Here is a 16,921-nt window from a genome sequence, read left to right as displayed (position 1 = left end):
GGGAGGGTTAACGGATGTGGCGGCGGGGAGGGGTGTGAGTGTGGCAGCCGTTGCTGTCACTGAAGGACGAGAAGTGAACAGAAAGACATGCATTTTAGGCTAGGTATATGACAATGGAGGGGGCGGAAATTGTTCGGTAATGAAAACTTGTGTGGCTTTTGCTGTTTGGCTCCCGGTGCCGCAGCAGAGGACGGCTCTGAAATAAATGCGGCGCCGCGCCAACCAGCTGACTGCCACGCGCTGTGCGACGTTACGATTCTTTTTTTCTTCCGTGTCCGGATGCACCAATTATATCTTCCCTTCCCAGTAATTAGCAACGTAGATTGCTTTGTCACTGACTTTCAAAATATCATCTTTAGTGCATGTTATAGACATATCTGGGCAGATCAGTAGGTGGTCCAAGTCCTGTATTGCTCCACATTCACACCTATCGCTATCACTGTAATCCCATTTAAATAGGTTTGATTTGCACCCAGTTACTCCAGTGCGCAGCCGGTTTAATGACCTCCAAGTTGTAAAAGGTAGTTGAAATCCAGCAGATCCCTCCTCAAATAGTTCCATTGTGGAGTGTGGCACCATTTCTTCCCTTGCGCCGGGCTTGGTGGCGAGCTCTTCAGTAGTTTCCATGAAACTCCTGCGGGATTTCAGCCGGACACGTTGTTTTCGGTGCATGTACATCGGGTGTCGAGGATCATTCTTTTGTTTTGATCTTTCGATCTCGGCGGCTACCTGTCTGCGGATAGTGGGTGGTGCTATGCCTATGATGGGGTAAATGATGCCTGTGGGAGTTGGTTTGAGGCATCCTGTGGCAATACGTACAGTTTCGTTTACGGCGACGTCAACTTGCTTAGCGTGGGCAGAGTTCCTCCAAACTGGCGCCGCATATTCCGCAGCTGAGATACTCAGCACCAGACCTGTGGTGCGCAAAACATGTGGTTGAGCTCCCCACGATGAACCTGTTAGCTTCCGCAGTATGTTGTTCCTGGCACAGACCTTTTTTTTAGTGTTGTGACAGTGCTGCTTAAAAGTAAGTGCTCTGTCCAGTGTTACTCCCAGGTATTTTGGGCTGTTTGTATGTTTCAGCTCTTCCCCTTGCCACATGACTCGGAGTTTCCGTTTGGCTTGTTTGCTCCTAAGATGGAAGGCGGATACTTGAGATTTACTGGGGTTTGGTTTGAGATTATTGCCGTCGTAATAGGTAGCAAGTTCTGTTAAGGCTCCTGTGAGATTCTCCTCCACTTGTTCAAAGGTTTTATCCCGTGTGGCCACTGCTGCATCATCAGCATATATGAACATTCGTGTCTGGTGGCTGATGGGAAGATCATTGGTATAGATGTTAAATAATATTGGAGCCAAGACACTGCCCTGTGCAAGTCCATTTTTCTGTGTCCTCCATCGGCTGTTTTTAGATCGTAAGGTTACATAGTAGCGTCTGTTTTGTAGCATACATTGCACGAACATAGAAAGGGTGTAGTCCTTAGTGACATTATATACTTTCTGGGTAAGCAACTTATGGTTAACTGTGTCATATGCAGCACTGAGATCCAGGAATGCGACCCCAGTTACTTCTCCCCTCTGATAGCCGTCTTCGATGTACTGTGTGAGATTAAGGATTTGGCCACAGCATGATTTTCCTGGTCGGAATCCAGCTTGTTCGTTAATGAGGGCTTTGTCCACATAATCAGCAATGCGTTTGAGGATCATTCGCTCCAGCACTTTAAATACATGACAAAGCAGTGAGACGGGCCGGAAATTTTTAACTTCAGCTGGGTCTTTCCCTGGTTTTAGTAACGCAATAACCCGAGCTTTCCTCCACAGTTTAGGAATTGGCATTGTTGTAATACAGTTATTCATTAGCTGGTGTCTCAGAAACTCTCTTCAGGAGAGGCAGGCAGTTTTCGGAGTTATATACGAGGGATGTCCAGAAAGAAAGTTCCGATTAGCTGCGGAGAAAAAACCACAACGAAATGCCGATTGCGCTTTGCACCACGTGTCGGACAGTATATCGTGCACACCCGTCAGTCGCGTCACGTCGCACTTTGCAACGTGAATGCCTAGAAAACAGTGACTCCCGCCTAGTTTCGGTGCCAGCCTGGAGATTTCGCTTGATATCGTGCTGCCAACATAACTGTCATGCATTTCCTTCTTCATGGCAGTTCTCGGCCACACACTGCAGGGGCAAGGAGGACGCTCCTGCAGTGTGAGAAGTGTTTGATCACCCACCATATGTCCCGCCCCCTGATTTTCATCTCTGCTCACATGAATCACTGGATATGAAGACAATATAGTGGCACAGATAACGAACTGCGCAGACCAGCGTACACAACTGCCGAGAAGCACACGCTGCTGCCTTCTGTGACAAGGACATTGTATAGTTTTTACAGTGCCTAAGTCGGAGCAGCGACTATGTAGAGAAGCGGCTTCAGTTATTGTGATCGCTTCTCAGTTTTGGTTACTGATGACTTGATACCAGTGTCTGAGTTTAATTTGTACACCACAGCACTGAAGATGATCACTATGTGACTGAAAATCGATTTTTCTATCAATAAAACATCAGTATTACGGCCAACGCTGACCTACCTTTCAATTTAACTAAATGTAAGGAGTACCAACTGTTGCAAATATAACATTTCCGATTTTCATTGTGGTTTCCATATCGCGACCGATGGAACTTACTTTGTGGACGACCCTTGTATTCTGAATATACAGGGTGAGTCGCCTAACGTTACCGCTGGATATATTTCGTAAACCACATCAAATACTGACGAACCGATTCCACAGACCGAACGTGAGGAGAGGGGCTAGTGTATTTGTTTAACACAAACCATTAAAAAAAATGCACGGAAGTATGTTTTTTAACACAAACCTAAGTTTTTTTTAATGGAACCCCGTTAGTTTTGTTAGCACATCTGAACATATAAACAAATACGTAATCAGTGCCGTTTGTTGCACTGTAAAATGTTAATTACATCCGGAGATATTGTAACCTAAAGTTGACGCTTGAGTACCACTCCTCCGCTGTTCGATCGTGTGTATCGGAGAGCACTGCAACATACATCGCGTTTCTACAGAATGATCCGCCAATGTTGCTCGCAAATGTCCCACTGGAAACGCGTCGACGTATGTGGTATCAGCATGATGGTGCACCTGCACATTCCGCAATAAACACTAGGCTGACCCTTGACAGGATGTTCGACGAGCGTTTCATAGGACGTGGAGGACGCATAAATTGGCCAGCCCGTTCTCCTGATCTTACACCTCTGAACTTCTTTCTGTGGGGTGCGTTAAAGGAGAATGTGTACCGTGATGTGCCTACAACCCCAGAGGATATGAAACAATGTATTGTGGCAGCCTGCGGCGACATTACACCAGATGTACTGCGGCGTGTACGACATTCATTACGCCAGAGATTGCAATTGTGTGCAGCAAATGATGGCCACCACATTGAACATCTATTGGCCTGACATGTCGGGACACACTCTATTCCACTCCGTAATTGAAAACGGAAACCACGTGTGTACGTGTACCTCACCCCTCATGGTAATGTACATGTGCGTCAGTGAAAAAGACCAATAAAAAGTTGTTAGCATGTGGACGTAATGTGCTGTTCCAGTCTCTTCTGTACCTAAGCTCCATCACCGTTCCCTTTGGATCCCTAAGTAATTCGGTGCACTCCGATACACACGATCGAACAGTGGAGGAGTGGTACTCAAGCGTCAACTTTAGGTTACAATATCTCCGGATGTAATTAACATTTTACAATGCAACAAACGGCACTGATTACGTATTTGTTTATATGTTCAGATGTGCTAACAAAACTAACGTGGTTCCATTTAAAAAAAACGTAGGTTTGTGTTAAAAACCATACTTCCGTGCATTTTCATATGGTTAGTATTGAACAACTACACTAGCCCCTCTCCTCACGTTCGGTCTGTGGAATAGGATCGTCAGTATTTGATGTGGTTTACGAAATATATCCAGCGGTAACGTTAGGTGACTCGCCCTGTATAATTCCTATATTCTTGTGGACAGTGAAACAATGGGAAAAGAATAACATCTTACTTTTATTGTAGGTGCAGTGTTTCAACATAACCTGTTCCGCACCCCATCTCAGAGATAGATGGAGTTACACTTTACATTCGTCTTTTATGGGGCTACTAGCATTACTTACAGGCTGCTCTGGCATGCGCATTACACTGAGGTGACAGAATTCATGGGGTAGCGATACGCACACATACAGAGGCCGGTAGTATCGGGTAGCAAAGTGTAAAACGACAGTGCATTGGTAGAGCTGTCATTTGCACTCTGGTGATTAATATGAAAAGGTTTCCGACGTGAGTAAGGCAGCACGAAAACAGACTTTGAATGCGGACTGGTCGTTGGAACTAGACACATAGCACATTCAGTTCCGTAAATCGTTAGCAAATTCAATATTTCGAGATCCACAATGCTAAGAAAATCCCGAGAATACCAAATTCCAGGCATTACCTCTCACTGCGGACAATGCAGTGGCCGATGGCCTTCACTTGACGACTGCGAGCACCGGCGTTGACAGTGATAACAGACAAGCAACATCACGTGAAATAACCGCAGAAATCAATGTGGGACGTACGACGAACGTATCCTTTAAGGCAGTGCTGCGAAATATGGAGTTAATGGGGTTTCTCATCAAACGGTGTGTGGCGGAGGGTACCCTGAGTACCTCTATCGGTTCTCCCTTCTATTCCAGTCTCGTATTGTTCGCGGAAAGAAGGATTGTCGGTATGCTTCTGTGTGGGCTCTAATCTCTCTGATTTTATCCTCATGGTCTCTTCGCGAGATATACATAGGAGGGAGCAATATACTGCTTGACTCTTCGGAGAAGGTATGTTCTCGAAACTTTAACAAAAGCCGGTACCGAGCTACTGAGCGTCTCTCCTGCAGAGTCTTCCACTGGAGTTTATCTATAATCTCCGTAACGCTTTCGCGATTACTAAATGATCCTGTAACGAAGCGCGCTGCTCTCCGTTGGATCTTCTCTCTCTCTTCTGTCAACCCTATCTGGTACGGATCCCACACTGGTCAGCAACATTCAAGCAGTGGGCGAAAAAGTGTACTGTAACCTACTTCCTTTGTTTTCGGATTGCATTTCCTTAGGATTCTTCCAATGAATCTCAGTCTGGCATCAGCTTTACCGACAATCAACATTATATCATCATTCCATTTTAAATCACTCCTAATGCGTACTCCCAGATAATTTATGGACTTAACTGCTTCTAGTTGCTGACCTGCTATTTTGTAGCTAAATGATAAGGGATCTATCTCTCTATGTATTCGCAGCACATTACACTTGTCTACATTGAGATTAAATTGCCATTTCCTGCTCCATGCGTCAATTTGCTGCAGAACCTCCTGCATTTCAGTACAATTTACCATTGTTACAACCTCTCGATATACCACAGCATCATCCGCAAAAAGTCTCAGTGAGCTTCCGATGTCATCCACAAGGTCGTTTATGTATATTGTGAATAGCAACGGTCCTACGACACTCCCCTGCACCACACCTGAAATCACTCTTACTTCGGAAGACTTCTCTCCATTGAGAATGACATGCTGCGTTCTGTTATCTAGGAACTCCTCAATCCAATCACACAATTGGTCTGATAGTCCATATGCTCTTACTTCGTTCATTAAACGACTGTGGGGAGCTGTATCGAATGGCTTGCGGAAGTCAAGATACACGGCATCTACCTGGGAACCCGTGTCTATGGCCCTCTGAGTCTCGTGGACGAATAGCGCGATCTGGTTTTCACACGATCGCCTTTTTCGAAACCCATGCTGATTCCTACAGAGTAGATTTCTAGTCTCCAGAGAAGTCATTATGCTCGAACATAATACATGTTCCAAAATTCTACAACTGATCGACGTTAGAGATATAGGTCTATAGTTCTGCACATCTGTTCGACGTCCCTTCTTGAAAACGGGGGTGACCTGTGCCCTTTTCCAATCCTTTGGAACGCTACGCTCTTCTAGAGACCTACGGTACACCGCTGCAACCTCTGCAACGACATAGCCTATAGCACCACTCCTGGGCTCATGGCCATGTTAGTTGGACTCTAGACGACTGCAAAACCGTAGCTGGTCAGGTGACTCCCGATTTCAGTTGGTAAGAGCTGACGGTTGGGTTCGAGTGTGGCGCAGACTCCAGGGAGCCATGGAACCAAATTGTCGACGAGGTACTTTGCAAGCTCGTGGCGGTACCATAATAGTGTGGGCTGTGTTTACATGAAACGGAATGAGTCCTCTGGTCCAACTGAACCGATGATTGACTGGAAAGGGTAATGTTCGGCTACTTGGAGAGCATTTGCAGCCATTAATGGACATCATGTCTCCACAGAACGATGGGATTTTTTATAAACGGAAATGATCGTGCTACTTGCCCACAGTTGTCCGCATTCCGTTTGAAGAACAATCAAGACGGTTCGAGACAATTACTTAGTTACCCAGACCACGCGACATGAGTTCCATCTAACGTTTTTGGGACACACTCGAGAGGTCTGTTCGTGCACCGGCAACACTTTCTCAGTGATGGACTGCTATGGAGGCAGCATGGCTCAGTACTTCAGGAGGGGGGCTTGCGCTTTGTTCAGTTCATGCCACGTCGACAAGCTTCACTATGCCTGGAAAAAGGCGGTCCAATTCCATGACTTTTTTCATCTCAAAAAAAAAAATATATATATATATATATATATATATATATATATATATATATATATATATACAGTCTATGTACGGTGCTGAAAAGACGGTATTACAAAGCTGAGAATAAAGACTGCAACGCCAGGAAGGATAGCAGATAACTTAATCTGACGTATTATCCGGATACACTACAGTAGGAAGAATACACATTGAAATTTGTAGATAACACGTGCTATATGGAGGGCCCAGTTTTTAATACAGAGATACCAGTTGAATGGGCAGTAATACATATAATCTTGCTAGAAATCCAGTCAAAGTGATCAGGGTAAGCTGTTCTATGCTTCTTCAACTCTCTCAGACTTCCTGAATCATAGTGGCTGGCGACTGGTAGCGAGAAAGGTATTTTCAGTGATTGAGACTCTGAAGATCTTGCTGGCCAGGTCAGCAGTAGAATACCTTCTGTAGTTAGAGAAAAACAAAGACTTAAAAACAAATGAATCGCCCTGCCTGGATGCAATCCCAATTCGGTTTTTCAGGGAGTGCTCTACGGCATGGCCACTTACTGAGCTTGCAATTATCACGAATCTCTCGCCCAGCACAAAGTCCCCAGTGACTGGAAAAATGCTTAGGTGACCCCTGTGTGAAGGGTAAAACAACGTCCCGCAAAATTGTACTCCAATGCCGTTAACACCAGTTTTCTGCAGAATTGATCAGCACATTCCGAGTTCGAAAGTAACAAAAAAAAATGGTTCAAATGGCTCTGAGCACTATGGGACTTAACATCTATGGTCATCAGTCCCCTAGAACTTAGAACTACTTAAACCTAACTAACCTAAGGACAGCACACAACACCCAGCCATCACGAGGCAGAAAAAATCCCTGACCCCGCCGGGAATCGAACCCGGGAACCCTGGCGTGGGAAGCGAGAACGCTACCGCACGACCACGAGATGCGGGCTCGAAAGTAACGAATTTCCTTCAGACAGAAAAGCTTCTGTCCACAAATCAACACTGATTTAGAAAGCATCGGTCGTTTGAAATTCTGTTTACCCTTTTCTCTAATGATACCCTGCAAACCATGGATGGAGCGCAACAGGCAGATTCCATACTCCTAGGTTTCTAGAAAGCATTTCATACACTGCTCCACTGCAGGCTATTAACGAAGGTAGGAGTATAGGGAATAGGTTACAGATATGGAGTGGCTTGAAGAGTTCTTAAGAAATGGATCTCGGAACGTTGTCCTCGACGACTAGTATTCATCAGAGACATGGGTGTCGTCAGGAGTGCAACAGTTAGACAGGATCGCTCTTATTCTCGTCCGGCCGGTGTGGCCGAACGGTTCTAGGCACTTCAGTCTGGAACCGCGCGACCGCTACAGTCGCAGGTTCGAATCCTGCCTCGGGCATGGATGTGTATGATGTCCTTAGATTAGTTAGGTTTACGTAGTTCTAAGTTCTAGGGGACTGATGACCTCAGCTGTTAAGTCCCATACTGCCCAGAGCCATTTGAACCACTTTTTGTTGTTGTGGTCTTCAGTCCAGAGACTGGTTTGATGCAGCTCTCCATGCTACTCTATCCTGTGCAAGCTTCTTCATCTCCCAGTACCTACTGCAACCTACATCCTTCTGAATCTGCTTAGTGTATTCATCTCTTGGTCTCCCTCTACGATTTTTACCCTCCGCACTGCCCTCCAATGCTATATTGGTGATCCCTTGATGCCTCAGAATATGCCCTACCAGCCGATCCCTTCTCCTAGCTCTCCTTGTTAGCGACAAGAAATCAGCGTGAAATTGGAGAAAGCAGTAGCTGACGAGATGAGCCACAGTACAGTACGAGTCTAAGGCGTCAGCTCCTTGAGGTGTTCTTTTCTTCGCGGAACGGAGTGTTGGCGAGCGTCCAGAGCAGAGCGTCGCATTGTGTTGCGTTGTATTGTACCGTGAGGTGAGGTGAGGAGCTGGCGAGGAATGTGGCCCGTGTCGCCCGCGACACAATAGCGGCGTGACGCAGCATCGCGCGACGCTGTCACGACGAAGCCCGCAGCTGGAGCCCACGCAGCGCTCGCTGCTCCACGCACAGTCGTCCTCTCCACTACTGTCTGAGCTCCTTTCCTCCTAGTCGGTTCGCATGTTTGCTACGGCCAAAACATCGTTGTGAACAACCAAATCCGTGGGAACAGTCTTGAAGAGTGTACTGCACTCTTGCTCCAGGAGAAAAAGAATGCTGCTACCAAAGTCAGAATCAGCCGATATTTGTCGCCCAGGAGTCAAAGACCTACGCAAAAAACAATCTGAGACAACAATGTCCAAAAGGAAAATTATTAGCTCTCGAGGAATGTGCTAAACTGGAGTAAGCTTTTGATCTATTATTTAAAGGACAAAATTGGCCAGTAACGACGCTAACCAGCGGTTCTTTATGTCTGGAAGTAAGACTTCATAAGAAATCCATCGGGCATGGATGTGTGTGATGTCCTTAGATTAGTTAGATTTAAGTAGTTCTAAGTTCTAGGGGACTGATGATCTCAGGTGTTAAGTCCCATAGTGCTCAGAGCCATTTGAACCACTGACAGCCTTGGGAGAGCCAGGCCTAACAAAACTCTACCATCTAGTGAGCAAGATGTATGAGACAGGTGAAATACCCTCAGACTTCAAGAAGAATATAATAACTCCAATCCCAAAGAAAGCAGGGGTCGACAGATGTGAAAATTACCGAAGTATCAGTTTAATAAGCCACGGCTGCGAAATACTTAAACGACTTCTTTACAGACGAATGGAAAAACTGGTAGAAGCCGACCTCGAGGAAGTTCAGTTTGGATTCCGTAGAAATGTTGGAACACGTGAGGCAATACTGACGCTACGACTTATCTTAGAAAATAGATTAAGGAAAGGCAAACCTACATTTCTAGCATTTGTAGATTTAGAAAAAGCTTTTGACAATGTTGACTGGAATAATCTCTATCAAATTTTAAAGGTGGCAGGGGTAAAATACGGGGAGCGAAATGCTATTTACAATTTGTACAGAAACCAGATGGCAGTCATAAGAGTAGAGGGGCATGAAAGTGAAGCAGTGGTAGGGAAGCGAGTGAGACAGGGTTGTAACCTCTCCCCAATGTTATTCAATCTGTATATTGAGCAAGCAGTAAAGGAAACAAAAGAAAAGTTCGGAGTAGGTATTAAAATCCATGGAGAAGAAAAAAAATTTGAGGTTCGCCGATGACATTGTAGTTCTGTCAGAGACAGCAAAGGACTTGGAAGAACAGTTGAACGGAATGGACAGTGTCTTGAAAGGAGGATATAAGATGAACAACAACAAACACAAAACGAGGATAATGGAATGTAGTCGAATTAAGTCGGGTGATGCTGAGGAATTAGATTAGGAAATGAGACACTTAAAGTAGTAAAGGTGTTTTGCTATCTGGGGAGCAAAATAATTGATGATGGTCGAAGTAGAGAGGATATAAAATGTAGACTGGCTATGGCAAGGAAAGCGTTTCTGAAGAAGAGAAATTTGTTAACATCGAGTCGTTTCTGCAAGTATTTGTATGGAGTGTATCCATGTATGGAAGTGAAATATGGACGATAAATAGTTTAGACAAGAAGAGAATAGAAGCTTTCGAAATGTGGTGCTACCGAAGAATGCTGAAGATTAGATGGGTAGATCACATAACCAATGACGTGGTATTGAATAGGATTGGGGAAAAGAGGAGTTTGTGGCATAACTTGACTAGAAGAAGGGATCGGTTGGTAGGACATGTTCTGAGGCATCAAGGGATCACAAATTTAGCTTTGGAGGGCAGCGTGGAGGGTAAAAATCGTAGAGGGAGACCAAGAGATGAATACACTAAGCAGATTAAGAAGGATGTAGGATGCAGTAGGTACTGGGAGGTGAAGAAGCTTGCACAGGATAGAGTAGCATGGAGAGCTGCATCAAACCAGTCTCAGGACTGAAGACCACAACAACAACAACAACAGAGTTAAAGGGTCACTTTTTCGAAAACCCGTAGTTGTTTCCCATTCCAACGCGTAAGTTTAAATTTGACACAAAGGTGCCGACAAACTTCTTGTGTAGCGGTGCAAAAGCGTGGCGTCCTGCCACGATACCCTCAGGCTCGACGACGCTTCAGACAGCAAGGTATCGACACATGCAAAAAAAAAAAAAAAAACAAAAAAAAAAAGGCCAGAGAAGCTCACGCGACTTCTAAACTGGGTTAACGGTGTCACATTGGCACCAAATTTCAGCACAATTGTTTCCGAAGCCACTGTCGACGTCCCATACCATAGATAGGTAGTCACAGCCCCTCATACCCACATCTCATCCCTTCTTTTGACGCCTCTGCGATAGATTCAAAAATGGCTCAGAGCATTATGGGACTTAACTTCTGAGGCCATTAGTCCCCTAGAACTTAGAACTAGTTAATCCTAACGAACCTAAGGACATCACACACATCCATGCCCGAGGCAGGATTAAAATCTGCGACCGTAGCGGTCTCACGCTTCCAGACTGCAGCGCCTAGAACCGCACGGCCACTTCGGCCGGCTCTGCGATAGAGGTCATAATCGCAACGCTCGGCATTGAAATCATGTGGAATACTGCTAGGCGCCTGCAGGCAGGCAACTAGGCATCAGCGTTGTGTCAAGTGGTTGCTTACTTGCTGGCGTCTTGGGCTACTTTGCAGGTTTCCAGTGTGAAGGCACATTTTTAAAATTCTCAATAAATGCAGGGTGTCGCCGGACTGGAGGATCTTAGAGCGTGGCGTCTTACTCATGCATGTGTCAGTCTCGCACCCCCTGCGATCACGCCATAGGAGGTGTCAAACAGGAGGACTGAAAAAGATAAGGACCCTTTGCTGTTTCAGAGTACATTCAAATTTGGTCGAACTGTTTTGAACGGTCCCTATTGTTTCTACCATTTACACCAGAGCAAAAACTGTGTTTGCACGCCGGTCGGTGTGGCCGAGCAGTTCTAGGCGCTTCAGTCTGGAACCGCGCGACCACTACGGTCGCAGGTTCGAATGCTACGTCAGGCATGGATGTGTGTGATGTCCTTAGGTTAGTTAGGTTTAAATAGTTCTAAGTTCTAGGGGACTGATGACCTCAGCTGTTAAGTCCCATAGTGCTGAGAACCATTTGAACCATTTTTGTGTTTGCACTGCACATTAAGGGGTAAGATCCCATTCAGTGGGGCTGCATCCCTTGACATCCATCGATAAGGTCAGTGCCAAAGGTTGTCAAGAATATTGTCCTTTTTCTTATCGCACTGTGAACAGATGTTTCCGACCCCAAAATGTGTGGGTATAAAAGTCCCAAGGAAAGGTGTGGTTTCATTGGCGCCGTTTATGCCACCCTCCTGAGGTCCTTTAGTTTCAATGCTGAGCGGCGATGTGTCTGAAACGTTTTCCGCTGCCACTCACAACAAAAACTCATGATCTCAACGCCCGGCGCCGCAGTTCTGACCTCCATCGCAGAGGCGTCAAAATAAATGTGGGTAAGAGCGCCTGTGACGACCTTCCTATCATATGACACGTCCACCGTGGCTTTGGACAGAAATGTGCTGAAATTTGGTAGCAACGTGACATCATTAAACCAGTTTAAATGTCACATGAACTTCTCAGCACATAACTTTTTTTTTCTTTTGCACATGTCGATAACTTGCTCTGTCTGAAACGCCGCCGAATCCGAGGGTGCCGTAGCAGGACGCCACACCTTTGCACCATTACAAAGGAAAGTTGTCGGTGCGTTTAATTCAAATTTGAAACTTACGCTTCGGAATGGGAGACAATTAGGGAATTTCGAAAAAGTGATCCTTCAATGCTGTTGCCTAGTGTATACGTCCGAATGAGGTATATCTTTGTCCATGTCCAACAAGGCAGATATTCTTGGATGATGTATTTGCCACACTGAACATTACTGTTAGGATTGAACCAAACGTTTACTTTATATTGTTCACTCCTGCGTAGGTTCGGCTGAGTAGTCTTTCTAAAGTGTAAAGTAAACGCGCATACTTTGGTTAAGGCCAGAGCGTAGCATTGTTGATCGCTCTTTGCAGTTATATAGGCATGTCAAATGATCTTTTGATAACAATAATTATGTAGCATAGGCACTCGAAACCATTCAACAAAATTTATTTAGTATGTGGACCCAATTGCACCTAAAATACAGGTTTTACTCTGTTCTATATACTTTCTGTTACAGATACGGACAATAGGCTTCCATGTTGTTATTTGAGACGTATCGACAAAGAAACAAAATAAGATTAGCTCCAGTTTTCAGTTCTGAGCAAAATTTGTAGGCAGCTTCCCTTAATAGTAAGGGAGATGCAGGAACAGCATGATTCTCGGTTGGAAATCCCGTCTTTCTGGAAGACAAAGAGAGACAGAAAAAGCGAGAGACAAAGAGATTTGTAGCACTGTGGATCTCAACCACCCTGCCCTTCCGCATAGTGCATATGATATAAAAATTCGTCTCCGTATCTAGGCAGGCAGGGTATTTGATGTGGAAGCACTTGGTTCGATTCCAATGTTGCTAAGAAGTCGCCTTTGGTGTCACTGATCAGAGGGGTTTTCACACAGGGTAAGTAAGGAGCTACTTGAAAGAGAACTGTCCGTTTCGGTTCTCTTTCCGTCATAAACGATGAAGGAGAATGGTGTGGTAACCTCCTCTGTGCTGGTCTCCGATGACGTAGAAGCCAGAGGACGTCTGAGAAGTCGCAATGTAAGCCACGAAACTTTGGAATTTACAAGAACTCATGAGCAAATTGATGTAGCGACGTCTGCATCGCTGCGTGTAGCATCCCGTTTCAACTTGAAGAAGGCGGCTACGCATCGTAGCATGGAAATCAGGAGACACAAAGGCCATTGGCCATCCTGATTCCTCACGGCCACAACTCACGGACATTGGCTGGAAATGAGTCGAAAAGCCAGTTTACTATTAGGCGAGAGTGTACGATCTGAAATGCACACCCGTGTGCATAGCTCATTGTTTTGCAAAAATTACGGACTGCCTTTGGGATGCTGTAAGCAGACGACGAGATAGTGCATTGCTGTTCCGTTCGCCGGTAAGGGTCAATGATAGTTGGTTCGGGACTCAATATCATCCTACGTAGTGAACCCTGCCTCCACCAGGTGTCTGAATGCTGCACCGTTGGAAACGGAAACACATAGCTTGAAGAACACTACCTGATCAAAAGTATCTGACACAACTCATTGCAACGCGGAATTGACCTCTAGATATCATGAGAGGCGGAAACGACAGTATAAAAGGAGGCGGGCAGTATTGTGTTATCAGTAGAGAAGTAACAGTAGAATTGGTTGGTCAGGAGAGCTCATTGAGTTCGAACGTCGACTAGTTATTGGATGTCCTCTGACCAACAAATCAGTCACGGACATTTCAGCCCTTCTGAAACTGTCCAACTCAACTGTTGGCGATGTGACTGTGAAATGGAAACAACCGCAACTAAACTAAAACAAGGCAGACCACTTGAACAGACTAACAGCGACCATCGAGAAATGTGGGAAGTGTTTGTAAAAATTTGCATGAAATCAGCGGAAGGAGTCACTTGTGAGTTCCAAAATCCTACCAGCAGTCCAGCTAGCACATTAATTGTATATGAAGTCATAAAAATGAGATGAGGGGGGGGGGGGGTCAATCAACTCCTCATAAGCCATCAAACTCTGCAATCAATGCACCACTGGACAGAGGATGATTGAAAACGAGTAATCTGGAGTGATGAATCACGCTGTACCTTGTGACAATATGATGGGAGGGTCTGGGTTTGCCGACTCGCTGAAGAACGTTGTCTGCCATCACATGATTGCCAGCAATGAAGTACGGAGGAGGTAGTGTTACGGTATGGGAGTGCTTTTCGTGGTTAGGGGGTGGTCCTCTTACTGCGGCTAGGAAAAAGCTAAATGCAGAAGGATGTGAATACATTTTACTGCTTTGTGTACTACGTACAGTAGAGGAACGGTTCGGAGGTGATGACTTAACAGCATGAAAGTACCTCATATCGCAAAGCGCTACTGTGAGGCAGTGGTTTGTGGACAACAACGTTCCTGAAATGGATTGGCCTGCTCAGGCTACCGACTTCAACGAAGAGGAATACCTTTGTGATGACTTAGAATGTCGGCTCGTTCCAGACTCAGCGTCCAACAAGTACTACCTTCTCTTCTTTCGGCTCTTGAGGAAGAATAGCTGCCATTTCTCCATAGATACCTTACTTAAAGTGTCCCGAGCGGAGTTCATGACGTCATAAAAGCGAAGGCTTTAAACAACACTTATTAATCAGAGTGTGTACAGTCCGCCTTTGGAGTGCTGGTAGCGGACGGCCGATTGTAATTAAAGTACAACTGCTTACAGAAGTCCAGTGACGGCTGTAATTATCGAATGGCAATGAAACTTGGTAGATATTCTAATGCATTAATGAGGAACCGACATACGCAGGAAAAAATTCGTTCCAAGCTTTGCCACCAGGTGCAATTCCGGAACTTTGAATGCCAAAAGATATACAAAAATGTTTCCACGTGTAATGGATTATGAACTGGGTGTGGCCAGAAAAGGTTAGACGAGTTAGAAAGGCGTAATGTTGATTTTATTAACTCCCGCTTACACAGTTTATTCAATATGAGCACCGGAGGCGTCCACTAGATGGTGCATCCCTAAAATAATGTGATCAACAGTTGCTCGCAGATCAGCTAGACACCGAACGTGTACCTAATAAACGCGTTCTTTTCGGAGTCCACAGAGCCAAAAGTCACATATTCCGATCAGCTGATCCTGCAGGCCACGCATCTGGAAAACCTCTGGAGATTACACGTTCGTGAAAGGTTGCATTAAGCAGATCTTTCACTGGGCGAGCAACATGAGGTGTTGACCAATCTTGCACGAAAACGGTGGTTTTCACACAGCTGCTCTCTTACAAATCAGGAATCACATACTGTACAAGGAGGTCCTGATAATGTACAGACATCATGGTGGACCTGACTAGCACTCTGAATAAAAATATGGCATTTCAGTCTTTGATCGCAATTTTTTATTTTCAATTACCGGTTTCAGACTAGCTGCCCATCTTCAGATCATATATTGCAGTTGCAGAGTAACTTGTCAGTACAGACAAGTTACTCTGTATGAATGATGTTGTACAAGTTACTCTAATTCTGCTAGGTTCGAATATGGAAAAATGGGCGCCACCGAGAAATATGATGAGAATGCTATGAATTTTAGTACATTTAAACATTATGATATAACTGATGAATTTAACTTTTTCGCTAACAAATATGCATCTGTAATAATTAATAAAGTAGTAACGTATGTATATAGAATTAATGTAAGAGTGGAGAGGCTAACATTGGATGATAGAGCAAATAAGAAAATTTTTGAAGACCAAGGAGCCTTGGAAAAATTGCGTATAGCCTGTAGCAATAAAATAGGTCCATTTAGTCTTAGACCCGAACGTTCATCTGGCGTTCCTTGGCGTAAGTACACTAGAAAGAATCGATTCAAGTTTGTAACCTATTCCAAGCCCGAGGCAAGTGCAGACATTTCGAAAGTTAAGTCATGGACCGATTTGGAGAATCAATGTCGTGCAAAAAATAAGATATTTCATGGTGTGAATCCATTTTATATTGGTTTACAAATTGCTGGAGATGAACCGGCTAAGAATGATGTTGTACAGAGTGAAGTGAAATATTTAACCTTTGTTGTTAGAAATAGAGTATATATGACTTATTGTAAACGGAAGGGAACAGTAACATTCTGAATAAAGATTATTGTTTACAGCTAATGTCTGCGTTGGCGTTTTTTTATGGTAACTGGGACCACATAAGAAATTACCCGTGAAGAGAGAATTGATGAGTTAGCAATTACATTTTATGGAAACAAGATTAATTATTCAGCTGCTGTAATTGTACTGGAAGAACTGTGGTATTATAAGCCAAACCTGGACGATTTAATACGGCAATTCAGGGAAGCATACAGAGAGTTTGTCTTTATGCCAAATGGAATAAGGTGTGCCCATAGGTATTACGATTTTCGACAGGGACGTTACAGCCCTTTATGGTATAATTATTAGAACCACAGTGAATAAAAACCTCATAGTCCTGCTCAGACACACAGCCGAAGGCCATCCTAGAAAATGGCCTCACGGGCAGTGAGGTCTCCCAATCAGGGTAGAACAAAATATAGGCTTGTTCACAAGTTGTCTAAGGAAAAAGAACGGTGGCAGTGTACCTGTCAGTATGAATTTTGTTTACA

At 44.7% G+C, this 16,921-nt stretch overlaps 1 protein-coding gene across 2 annotated transcripts in view; it reads right to left on the bottom strand.

Moving 5' to 3' along the window:
- The window catches only part of LOC126418562 (uncharacterized), a 153,324-nt gene that overhangs the window by 112,765 nt on the left and 23,638 nt on the right, over nucleotides 1-16,921 (bottom strand). The gene's annotated exons all lie outside the window — the stretch shown is intronic.

This window comes from Schistocerca serialis, chromosome 9 (genome assembly GCF_023864345.2).
Source record: "Schistocerca serialis cubense isolate TAMUIC-IGC-003099 chromosome 9, iqSchSeri2.2, whole genome shotgun sequence".
In the NCBI taxonomy this organism is placed as follows: Eukaryota; Metazoa; Arthropoda; class Insecta; order Orthoptera; family Acrididae; genus Schistocerca; species Schistocerca serialis.
This window is presented reverse-complemented; position numbering and strand designations above follow the sequence as displayed.